Source organism: Falco cherrug, chromosome 3 (assembly GCF_023634085.1).
Source record: "Falco cherrug isolate bFalChe1 chromosome 3, bFalChe1.pri, whole genome shotgun sequence".
Taxonomy (NCBI): Eukaryota; Metazoa; Chordata; class Aves; order Falconiformes; family Falconidae; genus Falco; species Falco cherrug.
In genome coordinates, this window is record NC_073699.1 from 47,847,715 (window position 1) to 47,872,355 (window position 24,641).

Genomic DNA, 24,641 nt, shown 5'->3' on the forward strand with positions numbered 1-24,641 from the left:
GGCGTCAGTCCTCTTTCCACTCTGACCCCTGCCTTCACAAGCCCCCAAAACGCGGAGTTTGCCTTCTAACGGCATGATGGAGTTGTGCAGAAAGAAATGGAAAGGAAGCAGATTGATGTGATGCTGTTATAAAACTGAATGACCCCGAATCCAGCTGGCGATATGTGTCAAGGCCTCGCCCGGCTGCACTGCGCCGTACAAGCACCGTGCACAGGGGAGTGCCCTCTACTGAATAACAGCAGCTGTCTATTGAAAGCCATACTTTTTCATTAATATTTCAACGTTTAAATGAAATGTCCGTGGTTTTGAGCTGAAAGTATATTTTTCCACTTTTTTGGGAAACTGTCCTGTGTGTCAGAAAAATCATGTACATCTTCTAAAGTATCCTAGACTCATTCATATGCCTGGGACACTTGTATTCCCTCTTTAAGGTTTTTGACAACAGCCTTAATACTTAATTGATTGCAAGCCTGGCAATAAGACTGGGCACAAGAGTGAAACTGGGAGGGCAAATTGTTGTAAAAGTGCCGCAAGATATTTAAAAAGAGGTGCCCAGACAACTGCTGGATCCAGAGGATTAGGCATGGGACAGAGCCAGATTTGGAAACCCTTGGTAACATGAAACAGCAGAAGCCAACGAGGCTGCCCAGTGTTTATGGGGTGAAGAGAAGGATGAACACAGAAAAATGCAGAAGAGTTGGGGATGGAGAGCCACAGGTCCCTGCATGTCAGCTATGCTAAGAGCAATAAAGACCCAGTTATAAGCACGTAACAGAAATAGTGTCCTCCAGGGTGTGATAAAGAGGCAAATAAATCACTGGTCTAATTTACCCTGAAAAGTCATGTATTTAGGGTCTACCTGCAAGGAGACAGCTCCTGTCATTCTCATTCCAATGCAGCTTTCCTTTGGCGTTACATAGCTGAGAAGTCCTGAATGGAGTTTTTCACCTACTGTAAACATGAGGGCATCCAGGGTGTACAGTAGTGTCAAAAAATAGTGATGTCCCTGTGGTCCAGGTCTAGCATTCAGGAAGACTTAGTTCCTCCTTCTCATGAAGCAGATGAAACTCCCTGTGGAGAATAGCTACTCAGCAAATATCCTCAGAAACAGCTGAAAAGAACTTGCCCTTGTGCCAACATGCAGTGTAAAAACCACAGGTGCTTTTGTGCACCTGCCCCAGGGGGTCAGATATTGTGAGACAGATGAAGTCATCCACAGGCTCTGTCACTGCTGGCTCTGCAAAGCCTGCGCAGCATGTGGATATGTTTTACCAGGATATCCAAACTGGAGTGACCGTGCAAATAACCTGGAACTAATGTGTAACTCTGGGGCAGAGACACCCACTGTACAGCTACATGCATTTGTAATAGTCTTTGTACACTCCCTATACACTTCAGTCTTGAAAAATAAATGCTTTTTCCCACTCAGGTTTACATTCAGTTTGAACACCCCATCAAATGACATTGCAATTCTTCACACTTCAGTTTCCATTGGAAGGTACAAGTATTTCACAGCATGCTATAGCTCCTGATGTGTAACAGCACAGAACAAGGGCTTTCCTGGGAACTCCAGTATCTTTAGTTACCTAGGCAGATGATATCCCAGGTCATGCTGATATGGTCCAGGTGTCATCAGGCTATCCAAGTGGTACTGCTCATCAGCCATGAGCTTCAGCTTTTAACACGTCATATTTAAAGAATTTGCCAAGAACTGTCATCCATAACTGCAGGCACATGTATTCCCCACACAGCCAGTGAAAAGACCAAAGAAAAGGAGACTGAAGGCAAGTAACTAGTCTGAAGTACTGCTAAGATTTTGAGTCCTCTTTGTGTACATCAGTGTGCGAATTAAGCCTGCCTTCCCAGACAAGTGGCCGTATCAGTGCGGGAAACTGAACACGGATAGCTGGCCCAGATTAGGCATGCATTTACAGAAGTAGAACCCTGAACATTTGTATGTAGCACGAGTTAGTAAACATTTGGACGAGTCAGTTACTGTGGGAAAAATTCCTATAAATTTCACCAGGCTCTGAAAAAGTGTTATTTATTCATTGTTAAAATCTCACAATGTCTACAGCTGTTCTTACAGATTTTATTAAGAGGGAACTCTGTGAGACTGGAGAATCGATACTGAAATAATTTCCTTTAAAATAAAGAAACTCAAATGTGAAACTTTACACTTTTTTGAAATCTCCATTTCTTATTTTATCAGGTGCACATTTTAATTTTCTGCTTTAGATGTAGAGTATGCCGTCAGAAAGATCATGCTTGAAGTTCAAGTGGAAAAACACAACCACGCTCTTACTTAAGCACTTAAGAATGTGTCTTTCCTCTTCATGGTCTCTTTCTTCTCTCTGCCAAATATCGATTAGCGAATATTGATTGCTACAAACCTGATAAAAATGTGCAATAGGATAGACTGTCAAGCTCATGGTCATTTTCAATCATAGTCACAAAGAAAAAGTGTTTTCAAATCTTGTTATGCTTTAGGTGAATAGGATTCCTATAGAAACACATGCTTCATATATATTTTTCCAGTCCCATGCATACATATATTTAGTCCAAGAATTTCCATGAGTCCCAAGCAGAATTCTCTGGCAAAATGCCCTCCAAAGAAGGAATCAACAATTCTCAGTTTCTGAAGCCTCTGTTACTGACTGTTCTCTCAAATACAGGGCTCGAATGAAGTAAGGGTCCTTCTTCATCTGCAGCCTGAGGTCAGATAAATCATGAAGAACAGTGTCAGAAATGTAAATGCAAGATCATCAAATTTATTACTAAATAAGATAGCATTATAGTAATACCTAAATAGCATATTGCTGTAACAATATATTAATATAGATATTGTGAATTTAACAAAGGGGTTTAGGAACAATTAAGCAGGTTTCAGTTATCATTAGTGTAGGGAACATACAATTTTTTCAGGGCTAACTAAAAATGCCTCCTCACTTTGGCACCTTCAAAGGTGATGCTAATACCTTTCATTTACCTTGCAGTCTTTCATTGAGTGAAATTACTCAGTTTATTGAAGATATTCACTCAATGAAAGAGAAATGACTGAAAGCAAATGGCTGTGAAGATCTTAAATGCCAGCAATTTAGCAATTTCTAGGATTGCATCTACCTTGTGTTCTTGGTCATATGGATTAATCTACTTTTGTTGCCTCCTGTGCAACATTGTATATGTAAAAAGAAAATGAAACCCAGAGACTTAAAGAAATACTGTGAAGCAGGACTTAACCACTCTGATTTTAGATTGGATTACTGGCAATGAGAAAGGAGAAAGTGACTTCCACAGTTTAATGGGCTAACATTGATTTAAATATAAAACAAATAACTGATTTAAGTATAAAAGAAATAAAAAAGCCTCATTTCAAGAATAAACAATTACCTTGAAGTTTCCCCTCTTTAATCATATCATTTACCTTTTCACTTTTTTTAATGAGCATTCTAAAAATTTATTTTTCTCATTACTTGCAATTTCTCAAATTAGAGTGTGATAGAAAGAAATCACAAAAGAAATTATTTGTGTTATGGCATTCAGCTGCAAATTCCACATCAGTGTGCACAGGTATGTACACAGTTATGCATAGCATCAAATAATATGCACTCTAATTTCTAATATAGATAGATATTTAAATATAGAGATTGTTAGTTCCCATCACAGAATATTCTCGACGTACAAAAGTCACTGAAGACAATTTCGATGCAATTCACGTTTCACCCCAGAATAGATAACCAGTACCCTGGCCAGCTTCTGAAGTGAATTTGCAGTGTCTCAGTCTTTTATTGATCTCTGAGAGCTGTAGCAGAGGATGCCTGGTGAAAATGCTCCTTGTAAAAGCAAGATCTTGCCTCTGTGGAGGGCAGCGGGCATCTGATCAGCTGCAACTGCCTTCTGCTAACATACCTCTTGGCTTCTCCATCCCAAGCTTAGTCCCACACCTGAAGAAGCTGGAAAGCCAAGATGTCATGCACACACACTGGATTGGGTCGGTGTGGGATAGTAGCTCCTAGAACATCAGGCAACCACAGGCTTCATACTGAAACCTGCCGGGAAAGGGTAGGAACATACAAAGAATAAGCAAAGCGCCAGGAAAGATTGTGTGGTGACTCTGAAATTTACTTAGAGTCCAAAATAAAATAAGGTTCAATTAACAGTGGCTAGAGTTGATATCTTCTTTATTATCAAAGATTCCAGAAATGTAATCTCCATCCTGGCCTTCAGTATTCAGTAAATCTCCATATGAGTTGGGTGACTGCGAAATTAAGCTGTGAAGCCATCAGTTAAACTGTAGATGTTTTTTGGAGGGGTACTATAAAATTCTATTTTTTAGGGAAAATAGGATAAGAGTCAATTATAACTTCTGTTAGCATAGCACTGTCTGCAATGGTCAAAATGACCTAGGACCAGTAAAAAAAAGTGTTCTTGTACAGAGTTCATACTTATTTGCATATGATGGAAAATGAGACATGGAAATTCATTTACTCTCAGACACCCTTCATGAAGCTTTGACAGGAATCTCTGTCACGGGGTTTCCAAGACACTGGTTCCACTGCACATATTTCTTTTAAGTGCACACAACTCTATCACTAAAATACCTTACAACTTAAGTTTTAAACATTTTTAGGTTTCCGCTGAATTCTCAAGAGGTAGAGGATGAAGGAAGATTGATTCTTATAAAAGGCAGAAGATAAAAATACAGGCCCTATCTTCATTCAGGTTTATTGCTTTATTAGTATTCTTTTTTGCACTTTCCTATCAGTATGACAATCACTTTTTTCATTTGTGTGTTCATGTGTTTGTTAAGCCTGCCTAAAGGCTCTTGACAAAATTTTGGCATCTGGCAGAGGGAGTGGAGGCTGGAATTCAGTGGGTAAGGAGTTTGGGACAGAGCACAGAGGAGAACTACGGGTGTTTTTGCAGAGTTTGGGCCTCAATCATAATAACTTCAACAAGAGAAAAATGTTGAGTATTCACAGTTTGCATGTCACACCCTATGACAGTACTGCAAAAGTTCAAATGGCAGAACCAAATGTGTTTGAAGGAAAGGGTGCATTTGCTTTCTCAGCCCCACTTACACGTTGTTCAAAGAAGCAGGTATCAAGGTTGCATCAGGACCAGCTTACAGGGTGGGAACTTGGCTCTGAACAACTTTCTGCTCAGCTTTGCAACAGCTCTTTATACCTCACTCACAAGCACGGCATTGGAAAGTCATTCCAAAATACATTAAGCAGCGTGATTCCTTGCTTGTTGCAAGCCATTTGTTCTCTCATCTTCTTCCCAAGGGAAGATGCTTGAGCAGTGAAGTGTCGCCTTTTGGTAGAGTTGGTTTGATTATAAACATTTATGTTCCTCCGTGGTTTTGCTAGAGAGGGTCAAATAAATGTGTCTCATACTTTGAATGGAAGGTCAGGTTTGTGACTGTCCTTATAACCTAGGATATTCATTTCACGATCTCAGAGTGGTCTCCAAGGACATTCTGTCTCCTGGACAGATAACTTTTGTGACATTTACCCCTACTGAGGTGGAGATAGGGAGCAAAGGGAACGGTCTGCAGGGACAGATGAGTGCAATTGTTCAACACAACGCTCTAGACGCTTTTTGGCCATCATGGAAAACCCCACTGTGATGAAAAGGACCAAGTCTTGCTTTTGACTTCTTTGTGGGAAGAGATTGTAGACAGCTGAGGACAGGTCTGATGATACACTCAAAATAAACAGCACGGCTGAGGGCTTTTTATTCTAGGTGAATTGTTCTAAGTGCTGAAAAGCCTGAAAAGCCTGGTGACCAAATACATCAGGCTCTTGTAGTCCAGCCAGGAAGCAAGTGAAGCATGAATAACTGAGTAACATGTCATTGTCTGCCAGCATGGGATGGGGTCTTCTAGCCAATCAAAGCTTGTAGAAAGCATTACTCATGGGTAATGCTATGTCCGAACTTAGCACAATCAAGGAATGCAAAAGGACTTCTAAATTATAGATTTGGTTGATCAATTACAGATGTGGATCGCCTAACTCCAAAGTAGACTGCATTTTGCACTCCTCAGAAAGGCTTTCCTCACATCATGACTCTTGCATGGGTTTTGTTTCACACAGCTGTTTTTCATCCTTGGGCTAACTTTGTCCAAGTACAGAGCCAACAAGATAGAAACAGCAGCATGGTTGTACCGAGTAAGTAATAGACAGAGCAGTGTACTATCTACCTTTTTCTGGTACTTGAATTTATGCCACCTGATCAGTTTAGCTTGATGATAAAAAAGAACCAAGAGAGATTGTTCTTGAATTCCACATGTGAGCAGTCCGATAGTATCTAGCAATTATTCATCACTGCAAGCATGCAGAAAGGTCTCAAAGCAACTTAGTACATTCTCAGCATCCTTCCCTTTCAGAGCAAACAGTTTATTTTCATGGTTGCCCATCTCAAGTGCTGGGAGGATATGGGAGGGTGTGAATGTGCTAGTTTTCTGTAAGTAGTAATTTCTATCGATGTTAGTGACATTTAGCCACTCAAGCTAAATGGCTCTGTAGGTCAATGGCCAGGCCTGAGATCAAGTGATCCTGTTTCTTCTGAAGAGTGAGTGCTTGCTTGTTGGAACCCACAGGGGGCTGACATGTCATCCACACCTGAGCTCTGAAATGTTTGCCATTTCATTTTCTTCAGTTAATTGATCGTTACAAAAACCAGGATTTAGTGACTAGAACAGTTAAATACAGTGAGCCTATCAGGATATTTTTTTCCAATTCTTTTTCAGCCATGAGAGTCCTTTACCTTTTTATTCACAGCACAGAACACACTAGTGTTTGGTCAAAACAGATATTTCATAGCAATGCTTTATATTTTGCACATCTTCATTGCAATGGAATAGGAAAAAGTAATAATATCTGTTTACTAGTGAGTAGTTGCCTCTGCATAACTGCTCAGGAATTTTTTGATGGGAAAATATAGCTTACGTCAGCAATATTTCCTGACTGAGGAAACTGTGAATGGTAGATGTGCAATGTATACATTGTTGCAATTCTGCCAGAAGGTTATTAAGGCAGTGCAAACAAAACAAAAACCCTATGTATTCCAGAAATATATTTTCTGCATGATTTCAGGTGTCCATTTCCATTCATATCATTCAATATATCTCTACTTATACTAAGAAGAAGCAATATCTGTTTCCTGCAAGTGACTAATACCAGAAATACAGAATAAAGATAGAATTTCATATACTTTAGGAAAAGTGCTACATTGCCTCACAGATCTATTCTTCTTCTTTGAAGGAATCAAAAAACCTACAGACTAGGAGGAAAAAGTTAAGGTAGTCTATACAGATTAAAAAAAGACATTTGACAAGATTAAAAAAAATACACTGACAAGGGCTAGCAGGAAAAGCCCTTGTGTCATTGCAAGTGTTAAAAAAAATAGGAAACATAGGAGTAAATGCCAACTGTCACAAACTACATGGAGCATCTCTAGGACCTGTGGTCAGATCCAAAGTGTTCATCATATCCAAAATGACCACAAAAAGGTGTGACTCAGAAAGAGATGTGGTGTGCTGATGATGCAGTTACACAGCACTAAGAGGGCTTAAAATGAACCACAGAAGAGCCTCAGGAGGCTGAGTGACTACGTACAAAAATAGCAGAGGAAATTACATTTATATAAACAAATGTAAAATGATACATGAAAACACAGTCCTAACTTTGCATACAAACCTAATGATGGCCCCAAATTGGCTATTACTACTAGGGAGTGAGACTTTAAAGATATAATAGGTAGTTACATGAAAATATCAACACAAACAGTGTTTAATAATGCTATGAATTATTAGGAAATAAATACTGAACAAGCCAAAAGTGCCATTATGCCACTGGGTAAAATCAATTATGTGTATTATGAATACCAAGAGCATGACTGAAAAGATGTAGCAGAAATGAAAAGGTAAAGAGAAACCTAGCAAGGCTGATTTTGAACCACAGAGTAGCCTCCCTATAAAGAATAGTTAGAAGAGATTAGGATTAATAAACCTGGTGAGGAGACAACTGGGAATATGATAAGAGGTGGCAGGAAGATGGTGAATAGAGAATCTGTTCTAAAACATCTGGGAGACATCAAATGATACTGGCAATAAAATGCACTGTAGATACAAATGTGTATATCATTACAGCTTCTTTTTCATCAGGACAGCTGCAAGCTCTTAAATAATCTTAGACAATAGCTGAACAGTTTTTATTGTACTTGAATCTACTAGCAACACGTCAATGTTTGCCACTGACTGAGACACCTGGGAAACCATATTCTCTTACCTGACTCCTTGTGAATACATACAACTTAGACTTTTTGTGTTGCAACAAGCATGCAAATAATAAGTAGGATCTCAAGCCACTGAGGTCTACAAACTTAAATCCTCTTCCCTTCAAAAATGGGGTGGCCTCAGGGAGCAATCCCTGGCCTGTAACTGTCCTCAAAACCATGGCCACATGCTGTGTGGGAGAGTGCTGACTGGTAGGGACAAAACCCACTAATAAATAAATGACCATGGAAGAGTGCTCAGGCTCTGATGCTGTTTTCTTTACTAGTATAGATGTAGGCACTGATAGATGAATGAGAAAACCAAGGGTATGATGCATCTTCACACAGTCCCAGGGGAGCCAGGCAAGGCTGTGGTGCCTGATGACTTCCTTCTTATGATTCATGGGCCACTTGCTATAGAACCATTTTAAACACTCACAGTGCAGAGGTGTTTTCTATTATTTTTTATGAAGCACATATCCACAAGTAACTTGGGATGAGGACCGTAGGGGCTTCAAAGGTACTTCTGTTTTAAATTTGTGCCATATAGACATCTATCAACAGCCAAAGAATGATAGCAGTGATTCTTTGTAACCATTGTACAGTCCACAGCAGTGTGAATGATGTCACTGTGTTTGGAATAATTCCTAAATCACATGAAAAATACTCATGGGCTGTAGTAAGTGCAGCTGAACTTTGCCAGCTTTCATTTCAGGCAGGCAGAATTATCTTTTCTTTTTCACAGGACTTATCAAAGAATCATAGACACATTGGTATCTCTGGAGGTTTCTACCCCAATTTCCCACTCAGTACAACGTAGTCAAAACAAAATTAACATCTTAGAGGTTGAGAGAAACATGACTAGGAAGGCTGTGCTGGAAACACGATGTAACCGTACATTGCTTATCTTATGGTCTTCACGGTGTCATTAAAATCATAACCTATGCATTTTCCTGGGAAGATATGATCAGTCACATACTGTTTTAGGCCACATATGTACTTACCAGAGTCAACGGCAAGGTAGAGTAACATCAGACATACTTAACAGCATTATTTCTATTCTGGTATTCCAGTATTTTATGACGGTTAATCCAAAGATACGTAACCATTTCAACTGAATGAGAATTAGTTTTGATTGGATTCTAAATTTAGTTAAAAAAAAAGACTTCAGTCTCAACATGCATATTTTAAGTGCATAACCTGTTTTTAAATTAGTTTTGATGTTTTATGCATGAAAGTTGGCCTAATGAATACTAGTTTTGTGAAAGAACATTTATGCCAATGGCATGAGGAAAAAGGGCGATTCTAATTAAGTAAAAGTTTATTTTTACTAAGTACATTTAGGAAAGTTCACATCAAGAAAAGCTTTTGATTCCATTGACATTTTATTGCAAAACTGATAGTATAGCAGAGCAAACACACTACAGGTGAGATCAAAACCTATTAGACAAAAAATTATTTTTTCTTGAAGATACTGCATATTTTACATGCAAACTCTACTTTTCAGTGCTGAAAATTACCTCTCAGCTAAAGCGTGAATAATTTTGATATACAATGAATCAAATAGAAGCACTAAGAGTAGAAGAAAATTGGCATGACTGGAGTTCTTACCTATAGTAAGTTTAAATAGTTTAGATGGTAAAGGCCTTCTTGCATAAGTGTCTGTATTACTTTCATTCATTACTACATGCAGTTTAAAGGTGTAATACCCAACTTTCTGAAAATCTTCCATCAAATATATTCTACCATCTCTTTAAACAGACAATGAGTTTAACACGAGATGAGTGAAGTGGGGTATTCTCTAATGCTCAAGCATTGTACAAATTGCCAGTCTCATGACAAGATATCAGATAGTTGTTCACAGCTGTTACAATCTGTTCTTTACCTGATTCAGAGCTATAAAAGCCTCTCATTGAGATTGTGAGTATATTTAGTTATACTGTATAAGGCTGTGACTATGTAATCACTTTGACAGTTGGTTTCAGTAAATACCAAGTAGCACATATATTGAAAAGTAGATTTGCTCTTACAGACCGGTCGAAGACCAGCGTATTATTTTCAGCAGGGAAGAACTTAAATCTACGATCCATTTACTCGGAACTAGAAACTTTTCTGAAGAAACAATTGTACACAGATCAGCAACATACTGAAGCCAGCAAAAAAATTGAATACATCCCTACAATTCAGAAGCCAAGTTTACTGACTATAAATCTGCAGTAAAATGCCTGGAAAACCACACAGCAGACTTTGAGCCTTGACAGTGCTTTTCCCCCATTCTAAGGTTTCAGCATCAACAAGCACAGGGCACTGCTCAGATGCTCTGAGTGAAGAATGGTGCCTCTCCCCTATCATTTGTCCAGGTTTCAGTTAAACTTCTCCCCATCACTGTAGTCATGTCTATATCGTGCCCATGTTAGTCTTTTTTATTATGGAATAAGCTCTTGAGCTCTGTATTCTCCCACCTCTGTATAGTTACAAAACGACCAGAAGAAGAAATCCTGACAACTGCAGCCAAAACTGTCCAAGTTTTTGCTGGATAACCAGAGCGTCTTTTGCCCTGTCCTGCTGGATGGAAAGCTCTCCCAGTGAACTGAGTTTTTCCGAGTCTGACTGAGCTGGACATACAGGCTGAAGGGAGGGGATGCACTGTGCTCTCTCCAATGTCTTTACCTGGGGAAATAACACCAGTAGGCCTTGGCCATCCCCATCAGGAAGGCTGAGATTTCTTCTTTTGCACTCAGTTCAGTTCTATTTCTTTTCTCAGTTTCATAGTCCATTTTTATGCATCCTGCAATGACTAAATCAGAGTTCTTCCTACAGTCCTTAAGAGGGCCAGCCTGGAAGCTAACCTTCTTCTCATCTCACTCAAAACCATTTCTCTCAGATGAGCCAAACCCCATACAGCATTGCTTGTTCTTACTTTACTCTCTGACACACCAAAGCCCACCTCTCACGCATTTACAGCAGAGCTTTCCAATGCCATGATCTCTCACAGTGTGCAAAGCCTTCATCCTACCCACCAGCTGCACTAGGGATCATAGAGCAGGACTGGGGCCACAGCACTGTTCTTGCCACCAGTGGGGGACCATTAGCAGGATGTTGTGTGGAGCCCACTTCTACCTACAGCCTACAGCGCTGCCTGCCACACAGTAATGTCTGAATTAGCTTAATGCCACTTTCCACACTGAAATGAAGGAGAATCTTCCTCTGCCAAATCGTTGCTATTTTGCTCCTAATTCGTTTAAAATCTGGTGTTATCATAAGGCGTTTATGGTAATTAATTCATTGCTACAAGTTGTATTGATACAGGCGGTAGAATACGAGTTTTCTGATTAGATTGTGTTTCACTGTGAATTTTGCACTGAAATCAGTGGCCAAATTTCTACACATTCTTTAGTCATTCACACTTTTTCATACCAACAGAGGGAAGGTCTGTGGAAAGGAGAAGGAATGAAGAAGTCCCTAAAAAGCAGGTATCTTCTGGTGATGGCATTCCATCTTCCCAAAATACTCTACTTCTTTGACAGGTTTTTGCAAGTCAAGCGGTAGAAAGCATCAGACATCAGGAACCTTCAGCTCTTCTAAATCTTTCAGTTTTACCATCAGTCTGCACTCATATTGCTGAAAAAGTGTTAAATTCATTCATATTCCCCTGACTCTGCACAGATATTTATGAGGTCCAAACACTTTTCTGGACTGATGAATTTGCCCAGGAGCAGTTGTATCTTAAAGGTGAAGAATAAACACTAAATTTGAAAAAAAAACCCCACCCCTGAATTTTAACAGAACTACATAAGACCAGTGCCTTTTTATAAAGACTAAGATGCACTAGCATACCAATTTTACTGCTATGTTCTTCTTGGAGCAACTTGGCCTTACATTTCCATTAGCAAATCCAGATACTAAATAAATTTAATGATGAAGTTAAAGGGATTCACTCAGATATATAATGTTTAGTCATAATTTCTAATATCTTGACCACATTTCAAGAGGTATAAATGCCCTTTTCCTACCATACCTTCATAGATGAACTCTACACTTTTATTTGAATAAAACTAGTTTAAAGCACCAGAAATTTTACAAGTTGTCTTTGAGATTCCTTTAGGACAACCTACTTTGATTTTACAAAGGAGACAGATGAAAATGAGCTTTCCAGCTAGGACAGCAGATTCCAGATCCAAGGAGGTGCATTACTCTGAGCAACAGCTCAGCCATGTCACTTCTATTAGCGCACAAGGGACAATGTTATCATTGGAAAAAATCATAACATCCCTATGGAGGACTGATAGCCTCAAAAAAAAGAAGCCCCATAACAAGTTGTTTCTTTTTCTGAAAGTTCTTAAAGAGTAAAAAAACATAATCTGAGTTTCCAGAACATAGACTTTACATCTTTTTTCCATCGGGGTTTTTGGGGATTGATTTTTTCCTTTTATCTTCTTTTTTTTTTTTTTTTTTGCTTTGTTTTGGTTTTGGTTTTATTGGTTTGGTTTGGTTTTTAAGAACAAGATAGTTCTCTTATTTTGTTTCACACTGTCGCCGACTGACTCTCCAGTTTTCCTACCATTTGCTCTGCTAATTCAGCAATACCCAGTAGGTGGCCTCAGCGTATAATGTATTTCTTCACTCTATTTTTTTTTTTTTTAGTAATTCTACCTTGCTTTTTTCATTGCAACAAGTTTACTTTAGATGGAATCTCCTGCCCTTGATCATTTATTTTCCATATTTCACCATCATCTATTTGTTAAGTACCATTTCTTTTAAATAATACTCTTTCTCTGTTAGTGAAAAAAAAAATAATTCAATTTCTATAGGGCAACTAATGATTCCGGGAAAAAAAATCCGTACAGTTTGGATGCTCTGGTTTAGAGATACCACCCATATACTTCTTGATTCTCCCTTTACCTGACATTTTACATTCCTCAGGGCTTAGGAAACATTTTCTTTAGAGAACGTGACGTATTATCCAGGTCCAGACAGACATACTCATATGGGCTGACAAACAGAGCAGGTCCTTGGAGTCTTCAGCTCTGGGTCTTTCAAAGAGCTCATTGCTGACTCTTGTGGTTCTCCCACATCTCCATCTTCGGAACTCAGTTAACTTGTGTGCTACAGTCAGCCCCTGCTTATGAACAAGGATGTTACCTACATTAGTCAGCCTGTGGGACTGCCCTTTCGGATAGAGAGGTTCTTTTGATATGAAAAGTATGAAACACTTCTTAACTGATTGAAGATCTTGGTTATCCTATTTCTTGTTCTTGTGGGAAACGTTTCTTAGTTTATAAGCAAGACTACCTATAGCTGGGATCACTGAGACGACACGTTGGCAGCTTTTTGTATTTTCAAAGACCAGAATGAATTAAATGCAAGTGTTTAAGACATATTCAAAGACATGTACCAAAATAGGAAATTCTGACCTTCGGCAGTTAGTAGAGTCACTTCTGTAATATTTTGTCATGGTGAGACTCTGTATTCATTCTACCTTGTCAAACGTCATGCAATAAATTACACAAGGTCAGTTGTCATTGTCACTGTGACCTTCTACGCTGGAAGAAGTGCCCATGTATTTGTGAAACATATTTGCCAGTATAAGTGAAGTATATTTATCTACCATGGATGTCCCCAGACTTCCTGACCCTATTTTTGTAGATAATTGATATGTAAATTCGGCCTTTGGCTATTGCCAGTAAGCTAATAAGACAGAAGGTCTTATAGTTTCCCTACCATAATGAGGCCTCAAACCAATTTGGCTGGGATCAAGGAAATATGAAGCCTCCAAATATTTCTGGAATTGCCTCACTATAAACTTTGTCAAGAAGGCAGATTGAAATGTCCTATAATAGATGTGACTGTTTGCATCAAGAAGCAGATATTTTTAGATTTGTGTTAACAAGGGCTTCCTAAGGAGAAGTTGGTGTCTGGTCCTATTGTACCCTAACATCATTCTCAGCTAAGGTTGGGATCTTCGTTGTCCAACAATATGTCCCCAGTACTGTCTTCACTTAAGGCTTTGTTTACATAGGGTGCTAAGGAAAATGTCTAGTCAAGACAAATTAACTACTTGATGTACATAAGTGAGGCTTTATTACATTTTCATTCAGAAGAAAGGCAGTTCTATTTCACAGTAGGCTAAGATACAGTGACCTAAGTTACAATGAATGAGAGCATCCACATAGAGGTTTAGTACAATTCAGCACATGTGCATTAGTTTATTTCACTTTAACATTCCTGAGTGTCCCAGTGCCGGCAAGTCCTAAGAAAACAACATTAGCCAAAATGAAAACTTGGGTTTGCATTTGTCCCCTCCATAGCCTGCTCTGCTACCATGGAGACAGACAGCTCTGTCAGAATCTAGTAATCTCATCTTCAAAGAAACAAAAACATTCTTGGTGAAAGAGCCTGCAAAGCTATATTTGCCCTAAATGTGATCTTGTGCCCTTCATTGAAATCCCACTTCATCACAGAAGGAAACAGAACTATTCCCTGCCACCCTTGTTTTCTTCTCATTTTTTCTGAATGGTAGTCGGAGCTCCTAAATTAGAAATTGTTCCATGGGCATCACAACTAATGGGTCCTGCACAATGCCCTACATCTCCCCAGCAGCACCATCATAGCAACCCTGTGCCCCCTCCCTTGCATTCCTTCTGCTCCACAGTGCAACTTTTCCAACTCTACCCCACAGAGGCAGGACCCTGCAATACCCTCAGTCCACCCTTATCCACCCAGCTCAGGCTGCTTAGTGCACACCCTTGCTGTCTCCTCTCCATAGCTGAGTCTCCTCTGCAGAGCTCCTGCTGTTTGGCCGGGGACTGGCCCTCTCCAGACAGCACTGGAGGACGGACCAAGTGTTGGCTGCCTCTTGGAGCAGGCAGTGATGATTCTTCCTGCATGTCCCTCAGTTTGACTCCCTTCTGTCTTACAAGTCTTCACAGAAAGTATGGAAATGTAACTTCTATGTCCTTCTCCCAAATATTCCTGTGGATTACTGGCAGGGCAGCCAAAAGACATCCTGGCTGATAATGTGTCATTGTGGCCAGAAACCACCCCTGTGAGATAGGAGTCCTAGGATCTCAGCCCATACTAAAAACCAGCTTTCCACAAAGGGACTTCACCTCACTCCTCCATTCTTTGTCTATGTAACAGAAACGTGAAATAACTGATCACAATTTAAGTTTAGAAAGGTGTTGGGAGTTTAAGACACTGGCTGTATGCTGGGAGACTGGTGTTCTTTAGCACTGAAGGAAGAACAGAGTAGGTCTTTTAACTCTCAAGAACATATTGAAATGAAGAAATTAAAACTACGTTCAAGTGCTTGGGGATATTTCTATTTTGGGGGTATATTCTGAATAGTGAACATAATTTAGAAGGAACTCCACTGTTTTTAAAGAGAGAAGTGACACATGGAAGTTATTTGCATGTTAGCTGGAGAAACATTGAAGGAAATGCAAATTTAACCCTCAGACTGGCAAGGACAAAACTGCAGCACATTCCACTTTCATGAGATTTAAATAAGTCTCCTCTTTGCCACAGATGAATAGACAGAGCTCTCACAGGCCTTTGTAGGTCTCAGCTCTGTTCCTTCCAGAAGCTGCTGCTGGAAAATCTGGCCTCTTATTTCTTAGTTCCCTGGAGCATTTTGTACCCATATAGTTACACATGATTTGGGTGACTATAGTGGTCACAAGCCCTTTGTTAACATACCTGTGCTGTGCATAAATTATTGAGGAGTCACTGGCCTGGGCTCATCTTCCACCCAAGGCACTGATCCATCGCAATCCATGTAGGGATTTACCTATTGCAATGCGTTCTCCGTTTCTAGCATCTTGGTACAAATTCACTGGGCTGAACATGAGACGAGTCTCACCCTTTCCTTTCCAAAGAAAAGCAATCAAGTCAATCATCTCATTATAAAGAGGCATCTCCAGATACAGCACATCAGGTACCTCAGATAAACCAGAGCTATTGAATCCCAAACTAAACTGATGTCCGTGGTGTGTCCAGCAACAGAAAATGTGAGGTGGAAAGCGCCAGCTTTATATGCACTTATAACTTCGACACTTGCAACAGTTCAATGGGAATTAAAGACGGTGAGCTGGGAATGCTGCCTGGCATAAGGATGACCTATTTGAGGGAAAGGTGAGCAGGTAAGTAGAAAGGAGAGGGATGTCACCAGTATGCTGTCAGGATTTAGCAGTTAGACCAAATTTTTTGTTTCTGTCACTGGCCCTATCATATTTTAGCTATTTCAAAATATGACGATTAGCCATGTACCACTATAGATAAAGGTGTATAGGGAGAGGAAGGATCAGACTAGGATCACATAGCAGTGATGTACTACACTCAATGTCACTCAAACTTCTGAAGCCAGGCAATAACAAGTAAAGGTACACACCAAAACTACCTAAGTTCTGCTCTCTTTGAACAAGTGTAGTTTAATTCATATAAATACATTTTGCCTCTGAAGATTATAGATATTGTTCTAGGATTGAGGCTCCAACACTGATTCCATCTCATTGCTAAACCTAAGCATATGTTTACCTGAGACATATTAAACCAAAGCATCCCACACAATTGTGCACTCAAACTTTTAGTCTGGTACCCGGAATTAATCCTGTTCTATTTTACAACAGTTTATCTTATTCTTAGCCACATAACTCTTACACAAAGTTATATATATATATATTCAGAGGCCTACCATGGACCCCCACAACACCCTCTTGCCTGTGCATCAGCAGCCCTTACAAGACCATGGGAGTCCACCACTGACACATGGTATAAAACTTGGCTTTGGCCATTCTGGATTCCTTAGGGAATTTCTCTTATCTTCTTTTGATCATGTAAATAGGGTGAATCATATAATGCCCCAATAACAGCTCTCTTAAGATGTTCCAGCTAATCCCCTAACCCCTCAATTCAGCATCATCTAAAGGTGGGGACACAGCTGGATACCAGCAGATGACTCCAAGTGATTATTATCCATTCCAGGAGGAAGAGCTAAGGTTGCATTAGCACATACCTTGATTCCTCGCTGGTTTTAAGAGATCAGTGTTATGGAATTGCACACCCTGAAAAAGCACGAGACATTGCAGAGAAATTTTGACAATGTGTTAGTGTATTTTTCAGCAGGATTATTGAGGTGAAGCGTTTTAAATCACAAGTTCACTCACTTCCTCCTCACCCTCTGTGTGCAATCCTCTCTTCCTTCGTATGACTACCCCATTCAGAAAAATTGAGACAGTTTATCTCTCAGAAGTCTTTAATGCACTGCTGGCCCTGTGTTCTGGTGTAAGAGCTTATGCATGGTGTCCTTATTTGCTGTAAACCTAATCATAAGCTTGTATTTTACCTATACAAACTATTTTAGATGACAAAATATGTACATTTTTTCTGTAGAGAAGTATGATTGCATTTGAAACTGATGTGGAAAATAACTGATACTGGAAAACAACATCCTGCAAAGACTATAGCCACTTTCAGTTTTGACCTGCAACTGTGCTTCAAAGTGTGGCAAAATAGACAAAGTGAAACCTGAACAGACATGGAGAAATGGGAGAAAGGAACATTGCCTAGGAAAAGAACTCTTCTTTTCCCCGTTTGACAATAGCAGAAAGTTATTTTACACATGTATCTGTACAAGATGATTGGGTACCTTTTATTGCTAAACTACATTGACATATGTGAGGTAAATAAATCCATCTACTGCTGATACAAAGTTATCTTATCCTGTATGATGCAACAAATACATTGTTTCAAATTTAAGGTGGCCTTTTGACTTCTGCCCTTGGTGAGCCCCAGTTTGTATTTTACTTGTGAGCCTGCTCATCTCCGCTGTTTTCCATTCATCTCCAGTTCTGCCAGGTGTATTCATCTCCAGTTCTACAAGGTGTTGAGAGACAGTCACCAGCAACTGGAACTGTAGTGAGATTAGGTAAGGATGAACATAGCATGATGACAATCTTGCCTGCTCCATTTCGCAAACTCTTAATTGCACCAGTATGAAAGCCCAGGACTTCCTTATTACATTTGTCCCATTTTCCTTGGTACTAAATCAAATTAAGGTGTCATTTTATTATGTATTAAGTATCTTCATGTGTACCTTTTGCTGTGGTTGCTAAAGGTCCGAAACAAATGAAATACATCATTACGTCTGTGCAGGATGTGGCAGAACACACAAGATGAAGTTCACAGGGTACATTGACAAAGAAGAAATGGGGAAAACCAAATGAAAACAGAAATTTGGCACCGGGACTTTCTACACAGGGACACCAGAGGCAAGATGCTGAGAACATATAGACAAGTAATGGCTCCACTGGAAGGACTGTTTAGTCTGGGCATTAGATCTGAAAACCAGACAGCACTGGCTCAGCTGTTCAGGATAGTCCACTGCTGGCTCAACTGCTCAAAAAGCCACATGCCCTTCATTGTGTAGGTTTTACACTGAAGATTTCACAGTCATAGGACATATAGCTGTAATGTGAAAATTACACAGAAGAAATTCCTCTATGCTAGTACAAATACATCTTCTTAGAAAATTAGATTGTTTTGTGAATCTTATTAATCTGTCAAAGCTTAAACCTATGTACTACACTGACCTTCATACACTCAATGGTCCCCAGGTTTAGGCATTTATGGACAGTTAATATAACAAGAATATAAATCTAAATACATAGGTATGAGATGAAAACTACACTTTCCAATGTAATTCATTCCCTGACTTTCAATATAGACTAGACTAGACTTGACTAGACTGGACTGGAGTGGAATGGAATAGAATAGAATATTTTCAGTTGGAAGGGACTTACGATGATCATCTAGTCCAACTGCCTGTCCAATTCAGGGCTGACCGAAAGTTAAAGCAAATTATTAAAGGCATTGTCTAAATACCTCTTAAACACTGACAGGGTTGAGGCGTCAAACACCTCTCTAGGAAGCCTGTTCCTGTGTTCCACCACCCCCTCAGTGGTGAAATACTGAAATGTTGTTCTTCTGCATGAAATGTGATTAATTTGTGGCTTTCTATAGCTACGCCCGGTGTTTACTGTTGAAAGATAGGCATACGTACTTTCCAGCAACACCTAATGATCATCACCTCTTCAGTCAGTCACTATATCTGAGCTATAGCACTGAGAAAGCTTTTAATTTTTTTCTGTTATAGGGCCATTAGGAATTAATGTTCAGTGTTACAAATTTTGCTATGGAATGTGCTTATTAAATGCTTTAGAGGAAAAGTTAAAAAGATGAGCTAGTTTCAAAGTGTTTACAGTTCAATTTTCTACATGGCAAAGCAAGTCTGCCAAACATGAAGGAGGTTTACAGGGAATTACCTGAAATAAAATCTGGTTGTTTCCCTTTCCTATCACTTCTGAACACTGTGATGGTAGGATAAATATGTGGCAGATGAAACACAGGTCTGCTTCTCTAAAAAAAAAACCCACCAAAAAAAAAAAAACCAACCCACAAAAAAACAAAGCAAGCAAGCTACTGGGTGAATTGTTCTTGAGCACTTTCCCTCCTACCCAAATTTCATGTTTCATTACATGCAGAAACAGTCATATGGAAGTGAGATGCAACAGAAACACAACTGATGAAAAGGTGGACAACAAACATTAGCAAATTGTGGAGACAGACCTAAATATTTGAATGTTCACCAAGATATAGGAAGAATACATAAGTCAGCCGTTATTTGTAAGAGCGTGAAAGAATTCTGTCTGTGGCCAGGGCACTCCCATAATTTCTTGTGAGAGGAGCTCTGCACTTTACAGCAACCTTTTAGTAAGTTACAGTGGGTAACTTAGTGGTTGGCATTGTTCAGGCCAGAACCTTCCCAGTTCCAAGGAAAAGAAGTCAGAGAGTACTAGTGCCAGTAAAATGTTGCTAGCTCCTATTCAGGCTCATGCAGCAGAAGACTCTCCTATGCTGCAGTCCTGACCCATGTAAGTCAGGCTGGCAAAGCACTTTCCTATGTGCTTTATTCTCTCACCTTTGACAACTGTTGTTTTCCTTCCTCAAAGAGGCTTCTCTGAGGAGGCAGCAGGTGTGTACATCAGAGTTCCTCCTGTTCCTGTCTTCCAGACCTAACAGAAGGAATGAAGAAAGAAGCAGATCCCACAGGTCATTAAAAATGCATTCTCCCTTCCTGTATCCCTGATTCTTAAAAGCTTCTCTGGCTTTGCTGCATTGGGAACTGGTTGGCCACCCGCCTTTCATAACCTCCTACACATTTTGTTGTACTGATATTCAAGTGTCTGGGCAACCTCCTCTGTGGAGTCTTCCCTTAGATTTCTGAGGGTAATTGGGAATGACTGAGACATAGATAAGTAGCAATGGGACCGACAAGTAAAGGATTAATTTTTAAGATTTGCAGGGGTGACATAAAAGAAGTTGAAGAGGAAAGCAAGGGGGGAAACAATAAAGCAGTGGTCAGCTTGCTGAGTAGGAAAGGCTTATTTGGGGAGTGCTGAAGGTAGCAATGCCCAAAAAGGGAGTGGTGAGAAGAGCTGAGAATCTGTCCTTAAAAAGGTGCGTATGAGATGCAGCCAAATGTCAAAGAGGCGATGCTTGGTAGACTGCCAGAATTACAACATGTAGTAAATATGGGTTAACTAAGGATTGCCAGACTGTTTCAATGGAAGTAGATAGGCTTCTCCTAAAGGAGCAGGGACTGTCTGTGATCTGTTTCTGATGGCAAGAGTTGAGGAAAGCATGTCACCACCAAAGGAAAGGCTGTGGGGAGTGCAAGCAAGCCAGGAACTGTGCACGATTTAAGCCTTAAAACATCACAGATGTGGAAAAAGATACCAGCCCTGGCAACATGGAGAAGCAGGTCAGGTTGTAATACGGCCTGTAACGGAGTGTCCCGGGGCTTTTCCCACACGTGGAAACATCATCACAGGAGCACACCTAGGCTCCCGGGTCAGAGAAAACATTCTCGGATCTACATGACTGTATCAGATGCCTGTTGCCGTGTCACTGCTCAGCTGCCATCACTGTCGCACGGTAGCTCACCCGCCCTCCGCCCTCCGCTACGCGACCGCGCTTCGCGCCGAGAACCGAACCGCGGGCACCACCGGCAGGTGCCATTTTGTGGCACAACCGGCCCGAACGCCTCGCGCAGCCCCCGCCGCGGCGGCCCCGGCGCTGCCGAGGCTCCCGTGCGCAGGCCAGCCGCCCGAGGGGTGCCGCCACCGTGCCCGTGCCGCCCTCAGCCCGCAGGCGCCGGCCGCAGCCCGTCGCGCGTCGCCCCGCGGCCTCCGCCGGCCCCGCGCCCGCACTACAGCGCCCAGCAGCGCCGGGCGGCGCGGGGGCCGCTGGGAGAGCCGTTAGGGGCGGGCCGCGGCGGGCCCGGGGGAGGTAAACCGCTGCCGGTCGGCACCTGCAGCTGGCGGTACAGCTCGGCCGCTGGGCGGTAACCGCTCGTTGCGAAAGGGCTGAGGCGGGGGCTGAGGGGCCGCTGCGTGCCAGCGGGGCGCCACGGGGGGTCAGCCCCGCTCCCCCGCCTCCGAGTTTTCCGGGGCACCAGCGGCTCGGCGCGCCGTCGGAAGGAAGGGGAGGGAGGGAGGGAGGGAGGGAGGGAGGCGGGCGGGCGGGCGGGGGGTGGCGGGGCTGTCGTTGTAGGTGCGAACCTGAAGGGGAAAAAGCCCGACGGGCTAAGGGAAGCGAGAGCGGCGGCTCGGACCCGGTGCGGGCCCAGCCGCGGCAGCGCTGACGGTGTCGGCTGGCGCGGGGTGCGGGAGCCGCTCCTTCCCGCCCTGGGTGGCGCCTCGGGCAGCCAGGTGAGGAATCGGAGGGTGACTTCGTGGCTTCCAGAACCACTTCACAGGCAGCCTGGAGAGGAACGGCTGTGAGACGGTTGCCGTGCCTGTGGGCTGTGACCGCGCTTGTCGGCGTTTGTTCCAAATGCAAAGGTCAGGCCCTGAGAGGCAGATCCTGATACCGTAAAGTCGGCCATGGAGAAAAACCCTCTTAAGACTTGATCTGAAGTTTTAGAAGGCGAGCATTCTTTGTTACAGCGCTGGGAGCACAGGGGAATGTTTTCTCCGGGCGTGCTCAACAGTTTACTCGAGGGTATACGTTGCATGCAGTAGAGTGCTTGCCCATTCATAATGTATTACATACTCATTTTCATTCACATACAGGATCGGTTACAAGTTTATCGCTTCTAATGCAAACCAGTACGCAGCCTCAGGCAACACTGCTCAAGTTTTCACTAACTACGCGCGCTCCCCGTGCGAGGGTTTGCCCTCTCGGGGGCGCTATTTGAGTCGGAGGTCACAATCTCCCACTGCCGCAATTACCTTTGTGCTACTTTCAACTAATTTTCTGTGGGTTGCAACACTTTATCAACGTGTCTCCTCTTGCAGACAGAACTTTCTCAGAGGGAGGCTTCTTTCTGCATAATTTCGATGTCAGTGTTCCTGTCATTATCTGTTCCTTGTTTCCCAAGGTTGACTCCCTTGATTAGAAGTCCTTTTGTTCATCAGTTTCGATAACTTGAGAGCCAGCTTGGCCTAAACTTTGTGCACAGATTAGTTTAATGCATTAAGGCTACGGCTGTGCACCACTCCACAGGGACCTGCAGCAGACCCTTGCCCACTTCTTATGTGACCTGAGCTTAGCAGACACATCGTGCATCGTTTTGTTTCTCATGGCTTTTTGGTCTTTTCTAGACCAAAGAAAGACTAGGAATATGAGGTTAGTAGCTGGGCTATCTCCTTGGCAATACCTTCCTGACCACTGTTTTTTCACCCAAACTCAAAATGGCAGTCTATGAAATCACCGCAAATAAGCAAAACAAAACTGTACCCACAAGTATTTGGGAGTGCAAATAAACCAATGCAGGCAACATGAAAATAAGAACTGAATCTTCAAAGCTTAGGTTTGGGTTTGGTTGCTTCTAACTGAAAATGTTTGGGACAACACTTTACAATCTGGCTTGTGGATTTTCTTTGCTCAGAAAGTTAGTAGATCACTGGCTTTCTTCAAGAAATTTGTATAGCCTGTCAATTCATAAAAAAAAAAAAAAAAAAGAAAGAAAGAAAGGATGGAGGTCTCTGTTGAACATGATGGGAAGCTTCTTCCTACCGCCTTTACTGATCTTCCCTTCCTAATGTATTTTTCCATCTCAGTTTGCAGATGCCAAGAAATTTTCCAATGGAGCTATGTGTCCCCATATGGCAAATTTAAGCCCAGTGAGAAGGGGTTTACTTTTTTAGTGACTGTTGTCATTATGTTATGCATGATCCACAGATGACACAATCCATGGATTGCAGTTTAAAATGAAGCAGATAGGCTAATACCACTGAATTGGAAAACAATGTATACTTCCAGTAATTAATCAGTTCCTCTAATTGCACAGTATAAATATTATGTGCCTATACTCTAATGCCTACAAAGGCAGGTAAGTCAGATAAAACCCTGAGACTTTAATTGTACATGGGTACATACTAATACGGACAGACTGTAAACATGCACTTTACATACAAAAGGTCTTTTTTAGGGGAAATACACACAGATTGTCCAGAGATCAAAAGGCAGAAAAGCAGCATTTCCAAAGTTATTCAGAAGCTGCTGTAATGTGTGAGCACATCAACTGCATTTGCTCCATTTATCCATCAGGACCATTAAACAGAAAACTATTTTCTGTGGCCTCAGAAGTCCCTGATCTGAATGTGTCTGTATGCACTCGGGAAATAGCACTTATATGCTTTCCCTGTTCTTACACTGTTTTCCTAAGTATGTGCTGCTGGTTACCTGAGAAGTAAAATACTAGATTAAATAGATGTTTTGTCTAACACAGTATGGCTGTTCTTCTATAAAGAACTATGTCACAGCCAGTACTGTATAGGTACAAGAATCAGTCGTGTCAGATCAGCTATGTAATTTAGCTTTCTGAAATGAAACGCTTCTTTCTTTAAACTGCTGCTCTCAACAATAACATTCTCCACAATCATTTTATAAAGTGTCCAGTACTCATACATAACTTAGCTGACTGCTGGATCTCTGAAAAGGGGCTTCTAGTAGGCAATTACTAGAAACAGTGGTTAATAAGTACACTTTTATAGGTATGTATTTGTTTTATAAACAGCCTGCATACTTGCAGATAAGAACTTGCAGCAGAAAAGTCAGTCTGATCTCCAGGACTAAGAATGCTGAGGGAAAAGGAAATTTCTTCCATTTATAACTTGAGGATGATATTTACTTGTTATCACCTACTTATTTATTGTGAGAGACTGAATAATCATTCACTTCATGCATGCTGTTAGATTTTATATTCCTCTGACACACTCCTCCCCTCTCAACTCTCTTCCAAACTGTTGTAAGGTCTCTTAACCAAAAAGCTATTGCATACTGTAACCAGCCTGCTC

General features: G+C 41.3%; 1 long non-coding RNA gene across 1 annotated transcript; it reads right to left on the reverse strand.

Annotated features, from left to right (window-relative positions):
* Positions 1–17,902: 17,902 nt before the first annotated feature.
* LOC114016933 (uncharacterized) lies at positions 17,903–21,427 on the reverse strand. The gene is made up of 2 exons (XR_008731588.1): positions 20,258–21,427; positions 17,903–18,190 (listed from the first exon to the last, which is right to left on the reverse strand). It is a non-coding gene; the product is annotated as an uncharacterized LOC114016933 (long non-coding RNA).
* Positions 21,428–24,641: the final 3,214 nt, after the last annotated feature.